This window comes from Biomphalaria glabrata, unplaced genomic scaffold (assembly GCF_947242115.1).
Source record: "Biomphalaria glabrata unplaced genomic scaffold, xgBioGlab47.1 scaffold_19, whole genome shotgun sequence".
Lineage (NCBI taxonomy): Eukaryota > Metazoa > Mollusca > Gastropoda > Planorbidae > Biomphalaria > Biomphalaria glabrata.
In genome coordinates, this window is record NW_026602932.1 from 1,334,093 (window position 1) to 1,358,673 (window position 24,581).

At 30.5% G+C, this 24,581-nt stretch overlaps 3 long non-coding RNA genes across 4 annotated transcripts in view; 1 reads left to right on the forward strand and 2 right to left on the reverse strand.

Annotated features, from left to right (window-relative positions):
- The window catches only part of LOC129924187 (uncharacterized), a 269,681-nt gene that overhangs the window by 23,377 nt on the left and 221,723 nt on the right, over positions 1 to 24,581 (forward strand). For both annotated transcript variants that reach the window (XR_008776168.1, XR_008776167.1), the window contains 3 exons: positions 2,676 to 2,803; positions 3,072 to 3,602; positions 8,690 to 8,817. This is a non-coding gene — a long non-coding RNA (uncharacterized LOC129924187). The remainder of the gene's footprint in view (positions 1 to 2,675; positions 2,804 to 3,071; positions 3,603 to 8,689; positions 8,818 to 24,581) is intronic.
- On the reverse strand, positions 5,145 to 7,571 carry LOC129924185 (uncharacterized). Its single transcript, XR_008776165.1, has 2 exons — positions 6,144 to 7,571; positions 5,145 to 5,289 (listed from the first exon to the last, which is right to left on the reverse strand). It is a non-coding gene; the product is annotated as an uncharacterized LOC129924185 (long non-coding RNA).
- Positions 11,157 to 13,617, reverse strand: LOC129924186 (uncharacterized). Its single transcript, XR_008776166.1, has 2 exons — positions 12,156 to 13,617; positions 11,157 to 11,301 (listed from the first exon to the last, which is right to left on the reverse strand). It is a non-coding gene; the product is annotated as an uncharacterized LOC129924186 (long non-coding RNA).

Consider the following 24,581-nt stretch of genomic DNA (forward strand, 5'->3'; position numbering starts at 1 on the left):
GTTTTGAATTCCAGGATATTTATGATAATTCCAAGTCAACCCAACTCTAATGGGTACCTAAGATCAGTTGAGGAAAAGATAGGTGTAAGATAATACCTTAATAACATTCAGTAATAGTAAATAATTACCTGATGCATGGCTAGTCCAGCTTTCTCTGGAAATGTTCCAGCCCAGTGCACACATCTTCACAATGAATCTAATTACTGCAAAATAAAAGGTAAACTTGCATCATGTGAAATAAAAAAATAATTAAATTTTTATTCAACCAGTGTCAATATGAAAAGTCATCACAAAAAAGCAAATTTGGATTATAATAGCTAAAGCAAAAAAAATAAATAAATCAAATCTAAATAACCTAAAAAAAAATAAAATATAAGTTTGATTCTGAAAGGCCATAACAAAATAATACAACATAATTCCAGACAGCCACTACAAATAACACAAAAGTCGATTCCAAGCAGTCATAAAGAAAAGTTATCAAGTAGATTCCAAATATTAACTGCCAAAAAATAATCAAGTCAATTCTATATAACAACAAACAAACAAACAAAAAAATGCAAAAGTCTGATTCCAAACAGCCATCACAAAAAAAAAAGCAATTAATTTAAACAACCACTACGAAAAACACAATATCAGACATTGATCATAAAAACACACAAATCCGATGAAGAGCTTAAGTAATATACACATGTCTGATTCCAAACAGCCATCTCCAAAGAAGAAAATGTCAATTCATTCAGCTACTAAAAAAAAGCACATGATTCTTTAAAAAAAAAAAAAAAAAAAAATCTGATACTGAACAATGATCACAAAAAAACCCACAAGTCTAATTTCAAACAGAGCTCATAAAAAGCCATCACAAAAAAAAAGCCCACAAGTCTAATGCAGAACATTGATCACAAAAACGCACAAGTCCAATTTAAAACATTGATAAAAGAAAAACAAACAAATCTGATAAAGAACATCAATTAAAAAAACACATGTCCAAACTGCCATCAATAAAGACCCAAATGTCAATTCAATCAGCCACTACTAAAAAAAGCAGTTGATTAAAAAAAAAAAAAAAAACAAGTCTTATGCCGAACATTGATCACAAAAAAACCCCACCATGTCCAGTTTCGAACTCCACACCGATCATAAAAAGGAGGCACAAGTCAGACTTCTAACAGCCATCACATAAAATAAACAAATAAAAATGCCATTCTAAAAAAACACAAAGTAAATGCACAACTCGGAATGTGAATATCCATCACAGAAAAACACAAGTCTTTTTCAAACAGCCCACACAAAAAAGCAGAAGTATGATTAAAAACACCCATCACAAAAATTTTAATAACCACCAAAAAAAAATGCGCAAGTCGGATTTCTATTACTGATCATAAAAAGGCACAAGTCCAATTCTGAAAATCGATAACATAATCACACAAGTCCGATTCCAGTCAGCCATTACAAAAAAGCACAATTTCATTCCAAACAGCCATCACGAAAAAAACGAATTTCTATTCAAACAGCCACTATACAAAACACGTAGATTCTAAAAAAAAAAACAAAAAACAACACAAGTCCGATGTCGAACATCAGTTACAAAAAAAAATTAAAAAAATGTCCATTCTAAATAATTATAAAATGAATGCACAAGTTTGATTGCAAACAGCAATCACAAAAAGCATATGTCGATTCAAACAGCCACTACGAAAAACTTGAATGCAAATTCTAGATAACCACATAAAAAAAAATTTAAAATGTACAAATTCTATTCCGAGCATTAATCACAAAAATGACAAGTAAGAATCAAAATACATTAAATTCTTACCATTTCCTATCAATCAGTCTGTTGAACCATGGGGGCACCACACAAGATCTGTCAACAGCCCTTCCATATTCCTCTCTGTACTTAGTCCTGGATAAACCATTTCATGGCAGACCTGCACATTCTTTGATGTCTTCACATTGCTCTCTGTCTTTCATTCTTCATCCTGGAATTCAACAGTGAAAGGACCATAACCCTGGTATTATTTTCTGGAAATAAAAAAAGTGATTAAGTCCCTTAATGTAATTAACACCAATTTTTTACAAAATACATTAAATTCTTACCATTACCTATCAATCAGTCTGTTGAACCATGGGGGCACCACACAAGATCTGTCAACAGCCCTTCTATATTCCTCTCTGTACTTAGCCATGGATAAACCATTTCATGGCAGACCTGTCCATTCTTTGATGTCTTCCCATCTCTCTTTCTTCCTTCTTTGTACACAAATGTGGAAAAAATGGACCATAATTCTTAAAAAAGAAATTTAAAATCATTAAATAAAATTTAATTTAATTTCTAATTATTAATAAAATATCTTACCAGAATGCTAGCCACTCTTTCTAAAACTATGACCAGTGCCTTATTTAAATATTGAATTATATTTCTAGTCTAGGAGTTTCAATCAATTTTGTTGTATACAAAGGCCATGATAATGATTATAGGAATATGCCAGATGTCTGTTTCAGCATCTGAGTAAATAAATTAATGAAACTCCTATGACTCTAAGTTAGGGTAATGTCATCTTTCATATCTGTATTTAAAAAAACAACAAAAAACAAAAAAAACTGGACATACATTCCTCATAATCAGTTCCCATCCTGTTTGTCATTTAAATATTTTGGACATTCCTTTTACATTCCAGCCAAGATTTTGCAGCAGACAGTAGAAAATGGCAGTTTGAACTTCAGATCATTGTGTCAACCGTCTCGTGCAAACCACAAAACCAGGCAGTTTAATCAAGATCCACCTAAGAATGAAAAATACTATAAGGTACACTTTCACATTACATCTAGAAAAGGATAGCTATATTTAACTTGATCTAGTAGAAGATGTACAACTATCATACCCATATAATGTAGATTAACAAACTGATTCAAGATAAATACTATTAAGCCAATCCTACACTTATACTACTTGTATACATAAAATTGGGTGGATCTAGAATTTTAGATCTAGATAGACTAGATTCTTATTAAAATTCTAGATCTTTTCTATTAAGTAATAAAAACCTTTAAAATGTATTTTAATATGAATGAAGCTGAACAGAAATGATTGGAAAATAGTCGATGCCAACGCAGAGGCTCTTGTTCTCATATGAGCCATAGTTGTCTATTGACTGAAGGTGGTGGAGATAATTCAACAAGATGATTTACAATGTAATTCAAGAGATCTGTCTAGGTTAGTTCATTATTTTTCTTGAAGATTTCTATGATCAAGTCTAGATTTTCTAGATCTAGCATCATATACAATAATTTCTTGAGATCTAGTGCTAAGTCCTATACATATGGGATCTAGATCTAATCAAGATCTATCTAAAATCAGAATAAAAAATATGGAATGTCACACTAGATTTAGAATAGAATAGCAAAGTTTTACCAATATCTAGATTTTTAGTCCAGTAAATCAACTTATATAGATCAAGATATAAATTAAATTCACCTTTATCTATCCCTTAGTCTGTTGGACTGTTAAGGCACCACACAAGGTTTGTCGACCATTCTTTTCCTCACCGTCTTTTGAATGACTAATTCCTGAGAATAGTAAACCGTTATTGTTAAAGAATATACAGGTAATCAGTGCTTTTTTGTAAAGAAATAGGTGCCAGAGATCAGTGATGGATTGCCTTTTAACAACTAATAAATAAATAATAAACTTTAAAATACAAAAGTAACTTTTTCGCTGCATTGAAAAAAGTGCCGGTACGCTGTACCAGTGCTTACTGTAACGCTGCTGACCTGAAAAATTGTAGTTAAACTAAATAATACAGTAATATTAAGCCCATACTAATTAGTCTTAGATATATAGATCTAGAAATTATATTGACATTGTGTAGATCTAGTCAATCTAGATTTCAAAGCAAAGAAAACAGAAGAACGGTAGATCATAAGGCAAAGACGATAGGATCAACATGGACCAAGCTGAAGAAATCCAGAATATTTATTGAAAATTTTTAGTTAGATCTAGACTAATAATCTAGAACACTAGGACTATAGTAATCTATACATTCTTTTCTAGACTCTACTAGACAAACTCTAATGATGATTCTAATATTAAATATGTAGATCTAGAGCAGTGGTTCCCAAACTTTTTTGTCTCGTAGACCCCTTGCCATGTTTTCTGCTTTTTGGTAGACCCCCTGCTTAACTTTAATTTTTTTTTTTTTTTTTTAATTTTTTTTTTTATTATTATTATTTTTTTTTTTTATTTGTTTTAGATAAATTTTTTTTTTTTTAATTTTTTAATTTTTTTTTTTTTTTTTTTTTTTAAATGTTTTAAAAATTATTTTTTTTAAATCTTTTTTATTATTATTTTTTTATCTTTTTTTTTCTTTTTTTTAAATTTTTTTTTTTATAATTTTAATTTATTATTTTTTTAAATTTTTCTTTTGAATTTAAAAAAAAAAAATTTTTTATAATTTTTTTTAATAATTTTTTTTATTATTTTTTTTTTAAATTTTTTATTTTTTTTAAATTTTTATTTTTTCATTTTTAATGTTTTTTATTTTTTTTTTAGATAAATTTTTTTTAAAGTTTTTTTTTTCGAGAATTCACTATCCCGGGACTGATTTCACTGTAGACCAGTAGTTCCCAAACTTTTTTTGTCTCGTAGACCCCTTGCCATGTTTTCTGCTTTTCGGTAGACCCCCTGCTTAGCTTATATTATTTACATGACAATGATTTTTAATAATAAAAAACTGCATTTAAATATTACATAGCATACTAACTATCAGTACCTAAAATGCAATTAAACTATTATTTAATACAAAACTATACGATTGAGCTTTTTATAAGCAAAATTGTAGTCAAACTGAATATCCATTTATTTGGATCAATAAAAATTAACTTATCTTAGAATGGAACTCATTCACCAACATTTAGTCACGTGATCTTATTGATAAAACAATGAAAAAAACTGTCTCGTGACAACCATCATGAATTACACATGAGATCGTAAATTATATAGAAGAGATAAAGCACCACGTGGCTAAATGTTGTTTGTTTACAATTGGTGAATGAGGTCCATTGAAAACTATCTAAGATTCATAATGCCCCCCCATAATAAAGAATAAGAAATTACAGAAATAGTTAAGACTAACGTAAGCCTGACAATAAAATGTATAGTTCTTATTTAATTAGCTTTCTTGACATTATTATAATTAAGCCACATAAGAAAACATGTAAATTGTCACTAGCTTTAACAAAGCTTCATTGATGTCTTTGTTGATTTGTGGAGAGGTATCAATCTTGGCTAGTATGCTGAAAAAAAATAGAAAAGAATATTTATTTAACTGCTTTATAAATAAACTAAATTCATAACATATATAAATTAAAATGTATGTAATACATATATCAAGATCTACACACACAAAAAATTGAAAACTAAGGGCTTAAATAAATGACATTATAATATTTTGTTACTCGCCAGCATTGATTATTTCAACCAAACAATTGAAATAGCCTTATTTTTAACTTTCACAATTTCTTTTTAATTAAGGGCCACCAAATTCACTTTGCCTATGGCATCCAATCACCAAAGGCCAGCACTGCCAGCACAATGGCCATATGCAAATACATTTCCCCAACTAATGTCAGGTACCCATTTAAGTTGGGTGGGTTACTCCGAGGCGCCCTTTTAATTCCTGTATTAAAAAGAAATTCTAATCTTTGCTAGAGACCATAGTCTTGAGTAAACTTAGAAATAAGATGAGATTGTCTAGATGACTAAAAAGATCTAGTGACAATCTAGTCTAGAGTCTATTGAAAAATATAGAAATAGAATATATTATTTAGCTTTAGATCTAGAATCTAAAATTATTATAAACTCTAATCAAGATTGACTAGATCATGATAGATGAGTAGAGATCTAAATTTATGTTCTCTATGTTAGATAATAGTTTTTGCATCCATTTTATGGTATACACTTCTTTCACCTACTAACTAGATGATTTGGTGGCTGAAGGTTACAACATCATAAAAACTGGGGTTTTGAATTCCAGGATATTTATGATAATTCCAAGTCAACCCAACTCTAATGGGTACCTAAGATCAGTTGAGGAAAAGATAGGTGTAAGATAATACCTTAATAACATTCAGTAATAGTAAATAATTACCTGATGCATGGCTAGTCCAGCTTTCTCTGGAAATGTTCCAGCCCAGTGCACACATCTTCACAATGAATCTAATTACTGCAAAATAAAAGGTAAACTTGCATCATGTGAAATAAAAAAATAATTAAATTTTTATTCAACCAGTGTCAATATGAAAAGTCATCACAAAAAAGCAAATTTGGATTATAATAGCTAAAGCAAAAAAAATAAATAAATCAAATCTAAATAACCTAAAAAAAAATAAAATATAAGTTTGATTCTGAAAGGCCATAACAAAATAATACAACATAATTCCAGACAGCCACTACAAATAACACAAAAGTCGATTCCAAGCAGTCATAAAGAAAAGTTATCAAGTAGATTCCAAATATTAACTGCCAAAAAATAATCAAGTCAATTCTATATAACAACAAACAAACAAACAAAAAAATGCAAAAGTCTGATTCCAAACAGCCATCACAAAAAAAAAAGCAATTAATTTAAACAACCACTACGAAAAACACAATATCAGACATTGATCATAAAAACACACAAATCCGATGAAGAGCTTAAGTAATATACACATGTCTGATTCCAAACAGCCATCTCCAAAGAAGAAAATGTCAATTCATTCAGCTACTAAAAAAAAGCACATGATTCTTTAAAAAAAAAAAAAAAAAAAAATCTGATACTGAACAATGATCACAAAAAAACCCACAAGTCTAATTTCAAACAGAGCTCATAAAAAGCCATCACAAAAAAAAAGCCCACAAGTCTAATGCAGAACATTGATCACAAAAACGCACAAGTCCAATTTAAAACATTGATAAAAGAAAAACAAACAAATCTGATAAAGAACATCAATTAAAAAAACACATGTCCAAACTGCCATCAATAAAGACCCAAATGTCAATTCAATCAGCCACTACTAAAAAAAGCAGTTGATTAAAAAAAAAAAAAAAACAAGTCTTATGCCGAACATTGATCACAAAAAAACCCCACCATGTCCAGTTTCGAACTCCACACCGATCATAAAAAGGAGGCACAAGTCAGACTTCTAACAGCCATCACATAAAATAAACAAATAAAAATGCCATTCTAAAAAAACACAAAGTAAATGCACAACTCGGAATGTGAATATCCATCACAGAAAAACACAAGTCTTTTTCAAACAGCCCACACAAAAAAGCAGAAGTATGATTAAAAACACCCATCACAAAAATTTTAATAACCACCAAAAAAAAATGCGCAAGTCGGATTTCTATTACTGATCATAAAAAGGCACAAGTCCAATTCTGAAAATCGATAACATAATCACACAAGTCCGATTCCAGTCAGCCATTACAAAAAAGCACAATTTCATTCCAAACAGCCATCACGAAAAAAACGAATTTCTATTCAAACAGCCACTATACAAAACACGTAGATTCTAAAAAAAAAAACAAAAAACAACACAAGTCCGATGTCGAACGTCAGTTACAAAAAAAAATTAAAAAAATGTCCATTCTAAATAATTATAAAATGAATGCACAAGTTTGATTGCAAACAGCAATCACAAAAAGCATATGTCGATTCAAACAGCCACTACGAAAAACTTGAATGCAAATTCTAGATAACCACATAAAAAAAAATTTAAAATGTACAAATTCTATTCCGAGCATTAATCACAAAAATGACAAGTAAGAATCAAAATACATTAAATTCTTACCATTTCCTATCAATCAGTCTGTTGAACCATGGGGGCACCACACAAGATCTGTCAACAGCCCTTCCATATTCCTCTCTGTACTTAGTCCTGGATAAACCATTTCATGGCAGACCTGCACATTCTTTGATGTCTTCACATTGCTCTCTGTCTTTCATTCTTCATCCTGGAATTCAACAGTGAAAGGACCATAACCCTGGTATTATTTTCTGGAAATAAAAAAAGTGATTAAGTCCCTTAATGTAATTAACACCAATTTTTTACAAAATACATTAAATTCTTACCATTACCTATCAATCAGTCTGTTGAACCATGGGGGCACCACACAAGATCTGTCAACAGCCCTTCTATATTCCTCTCTGTACTTAGCCATGGATAAACCATTTCATGGCAGACCTGTCCATTCTTTGATGTCTTCCCATCTCTCTTTCTTCCTTCTTTGTACACAAATGTGGAAAAAATGGACCATAATTCTTAAAAAAGAAATTTAAAATCATTAAATAAAATTTAATTTAATTTCTAATTATTAATAAAATATCTTACCAGAATGCTAGCCACTCTTTCTAAAACTATGACCAGTGCCTTATTTAAATATTGAATTATATTTCTAGTCTAGGAGTTTCAATCAATTTTGTTGTATACAAAGGCCATGATAATGATTATAGGAATATGCCAGATGTCTGTTTCAGCATCTGAGTAAATAAATTAATGAAACTCCTATGACTCTAAGTTAGGGTAATGTCATCTTTCATATCTGTATTTAAAAAAACAACAAAAAACAAAAAAAACTGGACATACATTCCTCATAATCAGTTCCCATCCTGTTTGTCATTTAAATATTTTGGACATTCCTTTTACATTCCAGCCAAGATTTTGCAGCAGACAGTAGAAAATGGCAGTTTGAACTTCAGATCATTGTGTCAACCGTCTCGTGCAAACCACAAAACCAGGCAGTTTAATCAAGATCCACCTAAGAATGAAAAATACTATAAGGTACACTTTCACATTACATCTAGAAAAGGATAGCTATATTTAACTTGATCTAGTAGAAGATGTACAACTATCATACCCATATAATGTAGATTAACAAACTGATTCAAGATAAATACTATTAAGCCAATCCTACACTTATACTACTTGTTTACATAAAATTGGGTGGATCTAGAATTTTAGATCTAGATAGACTAGATTCTTATTAAAATTCTAGATCTTTTCTATTAAGTAATAAAAACCTTTAAAATGTATTTTAATATGAATGAAGCTGAACAGAAATGATTGGAAAATAGTCGATGCCAACGCAGAGGCTCTTGTTCTCATATGAGCCATAGTTGTCTATTGACTGAAGGTGGTGGAGATAATTCAACAAGATGATTTACAATGTAATTCAAGAGATCTGTCTAGGTTAGTTCATTATTTTTCTTGAAGATTTCTATGATCAAGTCTAGATTTTCTAGATCTAGCATCATATACAATAATTTCTTGAGATCTAGTGCTAAGTCCTATACATATGGGATCTAGATCTAATCAAGATCTATCTAAAATCAGAATAAAAAATATGGAATGTCACACTAGATTTAGAATAGAATAGCAAAGTTTTACCAATATCTAGATTTTTAGTCCAGTAAATCAACTTATATAGATCAAGATATAAATTAAATTCACCTTTATCTATCCCTTAGTCTGTTGGACTGTTAAGGCACCACACAAGGTTTGTCGACCATTTTTTTCCTCACCGTCTTTTGAATGACTAATTCCTGAGAATAGTAAACCGTTATTGTTAAAGAATATACAGGTAATCAGTGCTTTTTTGTAAAGAAATAGGTGCCAGAGATCAGTGATGGATTGCCTTTTAACAACTAATAAATAAATAATAAACTTTAAAATACAAAAGTAACTTTTTCGCTGCATTGAAAAAAGTGCCGGTACGCTGTACCAGTGCTTACTGTAACGCTGCTGACCTGAAAAATTGTAGTTAAACTAAATAATACAGTAATATTAAGCCCATACTAATTAGTCTTAGATATATAGATCTAGAAATTATATTGACATTGTGTAGATCTAGTCAATCTAGATTTCAAAGCAAAGAAAACAGAAGAACGGTAGATCATAAGGCAAAGACGATAGGATCAACATGGACCAAGCTGAAGAAATCCAGAATATTTATTGAAAATTTTTAGTTAGATCTAGACTAATAATCTAGAACACTAGGACTATAGTAATCTATACATTCTTTTCTAGACTCTACTAGACAAACTCTAATGATGATTCTAATATTAAATATGTAGATCTAGAGCAGTGGTTCCCAAACTTTTTTGTCTCGTAGACCCCTTGCCATGTTTTCTGCTTTTTGGTAGACCCCCTGCTTAACTTTAATTTTTTTTTTTTTTTTTTAATTTTTTTTTTTATTATTATTTTTTTTTTTTTATTTGTTTTAGATAAATTTTTTTTTTTTTAATTTTTTAATTTTTTTTTTTTTTTTTTTTTTTAAATGTTTTAAAAATTATTTTTTTAAAATCTTTTTTATTATTATTTTTTTATCTTTTTTTTTCTTTTTTTTAAATTTTTTTTTTTATAATTTTAATTTATTATTTTTTTAAATTTTTCTTTTGAATTTAAAAAAAAAATTTTTTTTATAATTTTTTTTAATAATTTTTTTTATTATTTTTTTTTTAAATTTTTTATTTTTTTTAAATTTTTATTTTTTCATTTTTAATGTTTTTTATTTTTTTTTTAGATAAATTTTTTTTAAAGTTTTTTTTTTCGAGAATTCACTATCCCGGGACTGATTTCACTGTAGACCAGTAGTTCCCAAACTTTTTTTGTCTCGTAGACCCCTTGCCATGTTTTCTGCTTTTCGGTAGACCCCCTGCTTAGCTTATATTATTTACATGACAATGATTTTTAATAATAAAAAACTGCATTTAAATATTACATAGCATACTAACTATCAGTACCTAAAATGCAATTAAACTATTATTTAATACAAAACTATACGATTGAGCTTTTTATAAGCAAAATTGTAGTCAAACTGAATATCCATTTATTTGGATCAATAAAAATTAACTTATCTTAGAATGGAACTCATTCACCAACATTTAGTCACGTGATCTTATTGATAAAACAATGAAAAAAACTGTCTCGTGACAACCATCATGAATTACACATGAGATCGTAAATTATATAGAAGAGATAAAGCACCACGTGGCTAAATGTTGTTTGTTTACAATTGGTGAATGAGGTCCATTGAAAACTATCTAAGATTCATAATGCCCCCCCATAATAAAGAATAAGAAATTACAGAAATAGTTAAGACTAACGTAAGCCTGACAATAAAATGTATAGTTCTTATTTAATTAGCTTTCTTGACATTATTATAATTAAGCCACATAAGAAAACATGTAAATTGTCACTAGCTTTAACAAAGCTTCATTGATGTCTTTGTTGATTTGTGGAGAGGTATCAATCTTGGCTAGTATGCTGAAAAAAAATAGAAAAGAATATTTATTTAACTGCTTTATAAATAAACTAAATTCATAACATATATAAATTAAAATGTATGTAATACATATATCAAGATCTACACACACAAAAAATTGAAAACTAAGGGCTTAAATAAATGACATTATAATATTTTGTTACTCGCCAGCATTGATTATTTCAACCAAACAATTGAAATAGCCTTATTTTTAACTTTCACAATTTCTTTTTAATTAAGGGCCACCAAATTCACTTTGCCTATGGCATCCAATCACCAAAGGCCAGCACTGCCAGCACAATGGCCATATGCAAATACATTTCCCCAACTAATGTCAGGTACCCATTTAAGTTGGGTGGGTTACTCCGAGGCGCCCTTTTAATTCCTGTATTAAAAAGAAATTCTAATCTTTGCTAGAGACCATAGTCTTGAGTAAACTTAGAAATAAGATGAGATTGTCTAGATGACTAAAAAGATCTAGTGACAATCTAGTCTAGAGTCTATTGAAAAATATAGAAATAGAATATATTATTTAGCTTTAGATCTAGAATCTAAAATTATTATAAACTCTAATCAAGATTGACTAGATCATGATAGATGAGTAGAGATCTAAATTTATGTTCTCTATGTTAGATAATAGTTTTTGCATCCATTTTATGGTATACACTTCTTTCACCTACTAACTAGATGATTTGGTGGCTGAAGGTTACAACATCATAAAAACTGGGGTTTTGAATTCCAGGATATTTATGATAATTCCAAGTCAACCCAACTCTAATGGGTACCTAAGATCAGTTGAGGAAAAGATAGGTGTAAGATAATACCTTAATAACATTCAGTAATAGTAAATAATTACCTGATGCATGGCTAGTCCAGCTTTCTCTGGAAATGTTCCAGCCCAGTGCACACATCTTCACAATGAATCTAATTACTGCAAAATAAAAGGTAAACTTGCATCATGTGAAATAAAAAAATAATTAAATTTTTATTCAACCAGTGTCAATATGAAAAGTCATCACAAAAAAGCAAATTTGGATTATAATAGCTAAAGCAAAAAAAATAAATAAATCAAATCTAAATAACCTAAAAAAAAATAAAATATAAGTTTGATTCTGAAAGGCCATAACAAAATAATACAACATAATTCCAGACAGCCACTACAAATAACACAAAAGTCGATTCCAAGCAGTCATAAAGAAAAGTTATCAAGTAGATTCCAAATATTAACTGCCAAAAAATAATCAAGTCAATTCTATATAACAACAAACAAACAAACAAAAAAATGCAAAAGTCTGATTCCAAACAGCCATCACAAAAAAAAAAGCAATTAATTTAAACAACCACTACGAAAAACACAATATCAGACATTGATCATAAAAACACACAAATCCGATGAAGAGCTTAAGTAATATACACATGTCTGATTCCAAACAGCCATCTCCAAAGAAGAAAATGTCAATTCATTCAGCTACTAAAAAAAAGCACATGATTCTTTAAAAAAAAAAAAAAAAAAAAATCTGATACTGAACAATGATCACAAAAAAACCCACAAGTCTAATTTCAAACAGAGCTCATAAAAAGCCATCACAAAAAAAAAGCCCACAAGTCTAATGCAGAACATTGATCACAAAAACGCACAAGTCCAATTTAAAACATTGATAAAAGAAAAACAAACAAATCTGATAAAGAACATCAATTAAAAAAACACATGTCCAAACTGCCATCAATAAAGACCCAAATGTCAATTCAATCAGCCACTACTAAAAAAAGCAGTTGATTAAAAAAAAAAAAAAAAACAAGTCTTATGCCGAACATTGATCACAAAAAAAACCCACCATGTCCAGTTTCGAACTCCACACCGATCATAAAAAGGAGGCACAAGTCAGACTTCTAACAGCCATCACATAAAATAAACAAATAAAAATGCCATTCTAAAAAAACACAAAGTAAATGCACAACTCGGAATGTGAATATCCATCACAGAAAAACACAAGTCTTTTTCAAACAGCCCACACAAAAAAGCAGAAGTATGATTAAAAACACCCATCACAAAAATTTTAATAACCACCAAAAAAAAATGCGCAAGTCGGATTTCTATTACTGATCATAAAAAGGCACAAGTCCAATTCTGAAAATCGATAACATAATCACACAAGTCCGATTCCAGTCAGCCATTACAAAAAAGCACAATTTCATTCCAAACAGCCATCACGAAAAAAACGAATTTCTATTCAAACAGCCACTATACAAAACACGTAGATTCTAAAAAAAAAAACAAAAAACAACACAAGTCCGATGTCGAACATCAGTTACAAAAAAAAATTAAAAAAATGTCCATTCTAAATAATTATAAAATGAATGCACAAGTTTGATTGCAAACAGCAATCACAAAAAGCATATGTCGATTCAAACAGCCACTACGAAAAACTTGAATGCAAATTCTAGATAACCACATAAAAAAAAATTTAAAATGTACAAATTCTATTCCGAGCATTAATCACAAAAATGACAAGTAAGAATCAAAATACATTAAATTCTTACCATTTCCTATCAATCAGTCTGTTGAACCATGGGGGCACCACACAAGATCTGTCAACAGCCCTTCCATATTCCTCTCTGTACTTAGTCCTGGATAAACCATTTCATGGCAGACCTGCACATTCTTTGATGTCTTCACATTGCTCTCTGTCTTTCATTCTTCATCCTGGAATTCAACAGTGAAAGGACCATAACCCTGGTATTATTTTCTGGAAATAAAAAAAGTGATTAAGTCCCTTAATGTAATTAACACCAATTTTTTACAAAATACATTAAATTCTTACCATTACCTATCAATCAGTCTGTTGAACCATGGGGGCACCACACAAGATCTGTCAACAGCCCTTCTATATTCCTCTCTGTACTTAGCCATGGATAAACCATTTCATGGCAGACCTGTCCATTCTTTGATGTCTTCCCATCTCTCTTTCTTCCTTCTTTGTACACAAATGTGGAAAAAATGGACCATAATTCTTAAAAAAGAAATTTAAAATCATTAAATAAAATTTAATTTAATTTCTAATTATTAATAAAATATCTTACCAGAATGCTAGCCACTCTTTCTAAAACTATGACCAGTGCCTTATTTAAATCTTGAATTATATTTCTAGTCTAGGAGTTCCAATCAATTTTGTTGTATACAAAGGCCATGATACTGATTATAGGAATATGCCAGATGTCTGTTTCAGCATCTGAGTAAATAAATTAATGAAACTCCTATGACTCTAAGTTAGGGTACTGTCATCTTTCATATCTGTATTTAAAAAAAAAAAAAAACTGGACATACATTCCTCATAATCAGTTCCCATCCTGTTTGTCATTTAAATATTTTGGACATTTCTTTTACATTCCAGCCAAGATCTCGCAGCGGACAGTAGAAAATGGCAGTTTGAACTTCAGATCATTGTGTCAACCGTCTCGTGCAAACCACAAAACCAGGCAGTTTTATCAAGATCCACCTAAAAATGAAAAATACTATAAGGTACACTTTCACATTACATCTAGAAAAGGATAGCTATATTTAACTTGATCTAGTAGAAGATGTACAACTATCATACCCATATAATGTAGATTAACAAACTGATTCAAGATAAATACTATTAAGCCAATCCTAAACCCATACTAATTGTATACATAAAATTGGGTGGATCTAGAATTTTAGATCTAGATAGACTAGATTCTTATTAAAATTCTAGATCTTTTCTATTAAGTAATAAAAACCTTTAAAATGTATTTTAATATGAATGAAGCTGAACAGAAATGATTGGAAAATAGTCGATGCCAACGCAGAGGCTCTTGTTCTCGTATGAGCCATAGTTGTCTATTGACTGAAGGTGGTGGAGATAATTCAACAAGATGATTTACAATGTAATTCAAGAGATCTGTCTAGGTTAGTTCATTATTTTTCTTGAAGATTTCTATGATCAAGTCTAGATTTTCTAGATCTAGCATCATATACAATAATTTCTAGAGATCTAGTGCTAAGTCCTATACATATGGGATCTAGATCTAATCAAGATCTATCTAAAATCAGAATAAAAAATATGGAATGTCACACTAGATTTAGAATAGAATAGCAAAGTTTTACCAATATCTAGATTTTTAGTCCAGTAAATCAACTTATATAGATCAAGATATAAATTAAATTCACCTTTATCTATCCCTTAGTCTGTTGGACTGTTAAGGCACCACACAAGGTTTGTCGACCATTCTTTTCCTCACCGTCTTTTGAATGACTAATTCCTGAGAATAGTAAACCGTTATTGTTAAAGAATATACAGGTAATCAGTGCTTTTTTGTAAAGAAATAGGTGCTGGAGCTCAGTGATGGATTGCCTTTTAACAACTAATAAATAAATAATAAACTTTAAAATACAAAAGTAACTTTTTCGCTGCATTGAAAAAAATGCCGGTACGCTGTACCAGTGCTTACTGTAATGCTGCTGACCTGAAAAATTGTAGTTAAACTAAATAATACAGTAATATTAAGCCCATACTAATTAGTCTTAGATATATAGATCTAGAAATTATATTGACATTGTGTAGATCTAGTCAATCTAGATTTCAAAGCAAAGAAAACAGAAGAACGGTAGACCATAAGGCAAAGACGATAGGATCGACATGGACCAAGCTGAAGAAATCCAGAATATTTATTGAAAATTTTTAGTTAGATCTAGACTAATAATCTAGAATACTAGGACTATAGTAATCTATACATTCTTTTCTAGACTCTACTAGACAAACTCTAATGATGATTCTAATATTAAATATAAACCTAAGTTTAGATCAAATCATTAAAAAGCCAACTAGATTAAACAACACATTAGATCTCTTCTTAACCAACAGACCTGGATTAGTAGTTGATTATGATATTATCCCTGGTCTATCAGACCATGAGATCATAAAAATATACAGTCAGATAAAAGCAGTAGCCAATACAAAACCCAAAAGAAAAATCTTACTCTGGAATAAATGTAACCTAACACAACTACACCAAGCTGCATTAAACTTTCAACAAACATTCTTATTAGAAAAAGACATTAACCAACCAGTCGATGACCTCTGGAATTTCATTAAAAACCATCTTAAAAGATACACATCAAACAAAATAAATAAATGCTGGTTTAATAATAGACTAAAGAAGCTTTGTAAACAGAAGGAAAACCTATATAAAAAATTTTAAGAAACTAATGCAGAAAGAGTTTACAAAAAGTATATAAAAATTAAACACTTAACCCAAAAAGTAAGCAGACAGCTGCAGAGTGAATACATAAACAATGTAATATCTAAAGATAACAACAAAAACCTATGGTCATACATTAGGTCTAAGAAAATGGAAACAACAGGCGTAGCGCCATTAAAAGATGAACATAACATAATACATAATGATAATGAAACTAAAGCAAACATTCTAAACAAATACTATGCATCAGCATTCTCAGCCCCAGGAGACAAAGAGATATTACTGAATTTGAACCAAGTATACAACATAGAAGATATAGTAGTACAAGAAAATAGAATTCAAAAACTATTAGCCAACACCAAACCAAATAAAGCTTCTGGACCTGATGGTATTCCAGCTAGATTACTCAAAGAACTAAGTAATGAGCTAGCCCCAGTGTTCAAAATACTCTTTCAGGCTTCACTTAACCAGGGCAGAGTACCAAAGGACTGGAAAGAAGCTTATGTCACCCCCCTATTTAAAAAAGGAGAAAAATCTGACCCAGGAAACTACAGACCAGTGTCACTTACCAGCATCACATGTAAAATCCTAGAACACATAATATGTAGCAACATCATAAACCACTTAGACAAACATAATGTCCTCACACCATACCAACATGGCTTTAGGAAATATAGATCATGTGAAACTCAACTAATATGTCTAATTGATGATTTTTCAAAAGGTTTAGATAATAGTGAACAAATAGATGCTTTCTTACTAGATTTTTCTAAGGCTTTTGACAAAGTTCACCACCATAATTTGCTTAAAAAATTAAAATGTTTCGGCAATAATGGTCCACTGCATCAGTGGATTAAAGACTTTCTGATAGGGAGAGAACAAACTGTAATAATAAATGGTTCTAAATCAACACCAATAACAGTAAACTCAGGTGTACCTCAAGGAACAGTCTTGGGTCCACTACTTTTAATTTACATAAATGATTTACCAAATTGCATTACTTCAGGAACAAAAGTCAGATTATTTGCAGACGATTGCATAATATATAGAACAATAAAAACAACACAAGACACAGATATTTTACAAAGAGAATTAGATGAATTACAGAAATGGGAATCAAATTGGAGCATGTCTTTCCACCCAGAAAAATGTCAGTTGTTAAGAGTAACAAAAGAAAAACTAAAACAAATTAATTCCACTTATCTTATTCATGGCAAACCAGTAACACAGACTAAAAACGCAAAATACCTAGGTGTTATTAATAAATGAAAAACTGTCATGGAATCCACATATTGATAAAACTACAAAAAAATCAAACAAAGCATTAGGATTTATTAAAAGAAATTTCTATAAATCAAATAAGAACATAAAACTAAAATGTTATTTAACCTTGGTTAGGCCAATAATAGAATATGCATCCTCTGTTTGGGACCCCTCAACTCAAGAAAAAATAAAGAAACTAGAACAGACACAAAATAGAGCAGTGCGATTCATAACAAACGAATATTCACATTTGACTAGAGTAACACCTTTAGTAAAATCACTAAATTTAGAAAGCCTTCAGGACAGAAGGCTCAAAAGTAAAGTAGCAATAATACATAAAACACTGAACCATAATCTTCAAATACAAAAACAAAATTTAATAAAATACTCTGACAGACACAAAGATAAAGGCACATTCCTCGTCCCATATGCTAGGACAAATTTGTACAAATACTCCTTCTTCCCTAGTGCTATTAGAGCATGGAATGGGTGGTCTGAGCTAGCCAGGAAAACCAGTGACTTGGCAGAATTTGAGTCATTGGTTAATATGCATGACTAAATGCATGACGCGTAGGACGTAATCATCTTCTTTTTTGAAGTAACGTCTGTATTATATAAGATAAGATAAGATGTCTTCACATTGCTCTCTGTCTTTCATTCTTCATCCTGGAACTCAACAGTGAAAGGACCATAACCCTGGTATTATTTTCTGGAAATAAAAAAAGTGATTAAGTCCCTTAATGTAATTAACACCAATTTTTATAATTGTTTTACAAAATACATTAAATTCTTACCATTACCTATCAATCAGTCTCTTGAACCATGGGGGCACCACACAAGATCTGTCAACAGCCCTTCTATATTCCTCTATGTACTTAGCCATGGATAAACCATTTCATGGCAGACCTGCACATTCTTTGATGTCTTCCCATCTCTCTTTCTTCCTTCTTTGTACACAAATGTGGAAAAAATGGACCATAAGTCTTAAAAAGGAAATTTAAAATCATTAAATAAAATTTAATTTAATTTCTAATTATTAATAAAATATCTTACCAGAATGCTAGCCACTCTTTCTAAAACTATGACCAGTGCCTTATTTAAATCTTGAATTATATTTCTAGTCTAGGAGTTCCAATCAATTTTGTTGTATACAAAGGCCATGATACTGATTATAGGAATATGCCAGATGTCTGTTTCAGCATCTGAGTAAATAAATTAATGAAACTCCTATGACTCTAAGTTAGGGTACTGTCATCTTTCATATCTGTATTTAAAAAAAAAAAAAAACTGGACATACATTCCTCATAATCAGTTCCCATCCTGTTTGTCATTTAAATATTTTGGACATTTCTTTTACATTCCAGCCAAGATCTCGCAGCGGACAGTAGAAAATGGCAGTTTGAACTTCAGATCATTGTGTCAACCGTCTCGTGCAAACCACAAAACCAGGCAGTTTTATCAAGATCCACCTAAAAATGAAAAATACTATAAGGTACACTTTCACATTACATCTAGAAAAGGATAGCTATATTTAACTTGATCTAGTAGAAGATGTACAACTATCATACCCATATAATGTAGATTAACAAACTGATTCAAGATAAATACTATTAAGCCAATCCTAAACCCATACTAATTGTATACATAAAATTGGGTGGATCTAGAATTTTAGATCTAGATAGACTAGATTCTTATTAAAATTCTAGATCTTTTCTATTAAGTAATAAAAACCTTTAAAATGTATTTTAATATGAATGAAGCTGAACAGAAATGATTGGAAAATAGTCGATGCCAACGCAGAGGCTCTTGTTCTTCGTATGAGCCATAGTTGTCTATTGACTGAAGGTGGTGGAGATAATTCAACAAGATGATTTACAATGTAATTCAAGAGATCTGTCTAGGTTAGTTCATTATTTTTCTTGAAGATTTCTATGATCAAGTCTAGATTTTCTAGATCTAGCATCATATACAATAATTTCTAGAGATCTAGTGCTAAGTCCTATACATATGGGATCTAGATCTAATCAAGATCTATCTAAAATCAGAATAAAAAATATGGAATGTCACACTAGATTTAGAATAGAATAGCAAAGTTTTACCAATATCTAGATTTTTAGTCCAGTAAATCAACTTATATAGATCAAGATATAAATTAAATTCACCTTTATCTATCCCTTAGTCTGTTGGACTGTTAAGGCACCACACAAGGTTTGTCGACCATTCTTTTCCTCACCGTCTTTTGAATGACTAATTCCTGAGAATAATAAACTGTTATTGTTAAAGAATATACAGGTAATCAGTGCTTTTTTGTAAAGAAATAGGTGCCGGAGATCAGTGATGGATTGCCTTTTAACATCTAATAAATAAATAATAAACTTTAAAATACAAAAGTAACTTTTTCGCTGCATTGAAAAAAGTGCCGGTACGCTGTACCAGTGCTTACTGTAATGCTGCTGACCTGAAAAATTGTAGTTAAACTAAATAATACAGTAATATTAAGCCCATACTAATTAGTCTTAGATATATAGATCTAGAAATTATATTGACATTGTGTAGATCTAGTCAATCTAGATTTCAAAGCAAAGAAAACAGAAGAACGGTAGACCATAAGGCAAAGACGATAGGATCGACATGGACCAAGCTGAAGAAATCCAGAATATTTATTGAAAATTTTTAGTTAGATCTAGACTAATAATCTAGAATACTAGGACTATAGTAATCTATACATTCTTTTCTAGACTCTACTAGACAAACTCTAATGATGATTCTAATATTAAATATAAACCTAAGTTTAGATCAAATCATTAAAAAGCCAACTAGATTAAACAACACATTAGATCTCTTCTTAACCAACAGACCTGGATTAGTAGTTGATTATGATATTATCCCTGGTCTATCAGACCATGAGATCATAAAAATATACAGTCAGATAAAAGCAGTAGCCAATACAAAACCCAAAAGAAAAATCTTACTCTGGAATAAATGTAACCTAACACAACTACACCAAGCTGCATTAAACTTTCAACAAACATTCTTATTAGAAAAAGACATTAACCAACCAGTCGATGACCTCTGGAATTTCATTAAAAACCATCTTAAAAGATACACATCAAACAAAATAAATAAATGCTGGTTTAATAATAGACTAAAGAAGCTTTGTAAACAGAAGGAAAACCTATATAAAAAATTTTAAGAAACTAATGCAGAAAGAGTTTACAAAAAGTATATAAAAATTAAACACTTAACCCAAAAAGTAAGCAGACAGCTGCAGAGTGAATACATAAACAATGTAATATCTAAAGATAACAACAAAAACCTATGGTCATACATTAGGTCTAAGAAAATGGAAACAACAGGCGTAGCGCCATTAAAAGATGAACATAACATAATACATAATGATAATGAAACTAAAGCAAACATTCTAAACAAATACTATGCATCAGCATTCTCAGCCCCAGGAGACAAAGAGATATTACTGAATTTGAACCAAGTATACAACATAGAAGATATAGTAGTACAAGAAAATAGAATTCAAAAACTATTAGCCAACACCAAACCAAATAAAGCTTCTGGACCTGATGGTATTCCAGCTAGATTACTCAAAGAACTAAGTAATGAGCTAGCCCCAGTGTTCAAAATACTCTTTCAGGCTTCACTTAACCAGGGCAGAGTACCAAAGGACTGGAAAGAAGCTTATGTCACCCCCCTATTTAAAAAAGGAGAAAAATCTGACCCAGGAAACTACAGACCAGTGTCACTTACCAGCATCACATGTAAAATCCTAGAACACATAATATGTAGCAACATCATAAACCACTTAGACAAACATAATGTCCTCACACCATACCAACATGGCTTTAGGAAATATAGATCATGTGAAACTCAACTAATATGTCTAATTGATGATTTTTCAAAAGGTTTAGATAATAGTGAACAAATAGATGCTTTCTTACTAGATTTTTCTAAGGCTTTTGACAAAGTTCACCACCATAATTTGCTTAAAAAATTAAAATGTTTCGGCAATAATGGTCCACTGCATCAGTGGATTAAAGACTTTCTGATAGGGAGAGAACAAACTGTAATAATAAATGGTTCTAAATCAACACCGATAACAGTAAACTCAGGTGTACCTCAAGGAACAGTCTTGGGTCCACTACTTTTAATTTACATAAATGATTTACCAAATTGCATTACTTCAGGAACAAAAGTCAGATTATTTGCAGACGATTGCAAAATATATAGAACAATAAAAACAACACAAGACACAGATATTTTACAAAGAGAATTAGATGAATTACAGAAATGGGAATCAAATTGGAGCATGTCTTTCCACCCAGAAAAATGTCAGTTGTTAAGAGTAACAAAAGAAAAACTAAAACAAATTAATTCCACTTATCTTATTCATGGCAAACCAGTAACACAGACTAAAAACGCAAAATACCTAGGTGTTATTAATAAATGAAAAACTGTCATGGAATCCACATATTGATAAAACTACAAAAAAATCAAACAAAGCATTAGGATTTATTAAAAGAAATTTCTATAAATCAAATAAGAACATAAAACTAAAATGTTATTTAACCTTGGTTAGGCCAATAATAGAATATGCATCCTCTGTTTGGGACCCCTCAACTCAAGAAAAAAATAAAGAAACTAGAACAGACACAAAATAGAGCAGTGCGATTCATAACAAACGAATATTCACATTTGACTAGAGTAACACCTTTAGTAAAATCACTAAATTTAGAAAGCCTTCAGGACAGAAGGCTCAAAAGTAAAGTAGCAATAATACATAAAACACTGAACCATAATCTTCAAATACAAAAACAAAATTTAATAAAATACTCTGACAGACACAAAGATAAAGGCACATTCCTCGTCCCATATGCTAGGACAAATTTGTACAAATACTCCTTCTTCCCTAGTGCTATTAGAGCATGGAATGGGTGGTCTGAGCTAGCCAGGAAAACCAGTGACTTGGCAGAATTTGAGTCATTGGTTAATATGCATGACTAAATGCATGACGCGTAGGACGTAATCATCTTCTTTTTTGAAGTAACGTCTGTATTATATAAGATAAGATAAGATGTCTTCACATTGCTCTCTGTCTTTCATTCTTCATCCTGGAACTCAACAGTGAAAGGACCATAACCCTGGTATTATTTTCTGGAAATAAAAAAAGTGATTAAGTCCCTTAATGTAATTAACACCAATTTTTATAATTGTTTTACAAAATACATTAAATTCTTACCATTACCTATCAATCAGTCTGTTGAACCATGGGGGCACCACACAAGATCTGTCAACAGCCCTTCTATATTCCTCTATGTACTTAGCCATGGATAAACCATTTCATGGCAGACCTGTCCATTCTTTGATGTCTTCCCATCTCTCTTTCTTCCTTCTTTGTACACAAATGAGGAAAAAAAGGACCATAATTCTTAGAAAAGAAATTTAAAATCATTAAATATAATTTAATTTAATTTCTAATTATTAATAAAATATCTTACCAGAATGCTAACCACTCTTTCTAAAACTATGACCAGTGCCTTATTTAAATCTTGAATTATATTTCTAGTCTAGGAGTTCCAATCAATTTTGTTGTATACAAAGGCCATGATACTGATTATAGGAATATGCCAGATGTCTGTTTCAGCATCTGAGTAAATAAATTAATGAAATTCCTATGACTCTAAGTTAGGGTACTGTCATCTTTCATATCTGTATTTAAAAAAAAAACAAAAAAAACTGGACATACATTCCTCATAATCAGTTCCCATCCTATTTGTCATTTAAATATTTTGGACATTCCTTTTATATTCCAGCCAAGATCTCGCAGCGGACAGTAGAAAATGGCAGTTTGAACTTCAGATCATTGTGTCAACCGTCTCGTGCAAACCACTAAACCAGGCAGTTTTATCAAGATCCACCTAAGAATGAAAAATACTATAAGGTACACTTTCACATTACATCTAGAAAAGGATAGCTATATTTAACTTGATCTAGTAGAAGATGTACAACTATCATACCCATATAATGTAGATTAACAAACTGATTCAAGATAAATACTATTAAGCCAATCCTACACCCATACTACTTGTATACATAAAATTGGGTGGATCTAGAATTTTAGATCTAGATAGACTAGATTCTTATTAAAATTCTAGATCTTTTCTATTAAGTAATAAAAACCTTTAAAATGTATTTTAATATGGATGAAGCTGAACAGAAATGATTGGAAAATAGTCGATGCCAACGCAGAGGCTCTTGTTCTCGTATGAGCCATAGTTGTCTATTGACTGAAGGTGGTGGAGATAATTCAACAAGATGATTTACAATGTAATTCAAGAGATCTGTCTAGGTTAGTTCATTATTTTTCTTGAAGATTTCTATGATCAAGTCTAGATTTTCTAGATCTAGCATCATATACAATAATTTCTAGAGATCTAGTGCTAAGTCCTATACATATGGGATCTAGATCTAATCAAGATCTATCTAAAATCAGAATAAAAAATATGGAATGTCACACTAGATTTAGAATAGAATAGCAAAGTTTTACCAATATCTAGATTTTTAGTCCAGTAAATCAACTTATATAGATCAAGATATAAATTAAATTCACCTTTATCTATCCCTTAGTCTGTTGGACTGTTAAGGCACCACACAAGGTTTGTCGACCATTCTTTTCCTCACCGTCTTTTGAATGACTAATTCCTGAGAATAATAAACTGTTATTGTTAAAGAATATACAGGTAATCAGTGCTTTTTTGTAAAGAAATAGGTGCCGGAGATCAGTGAT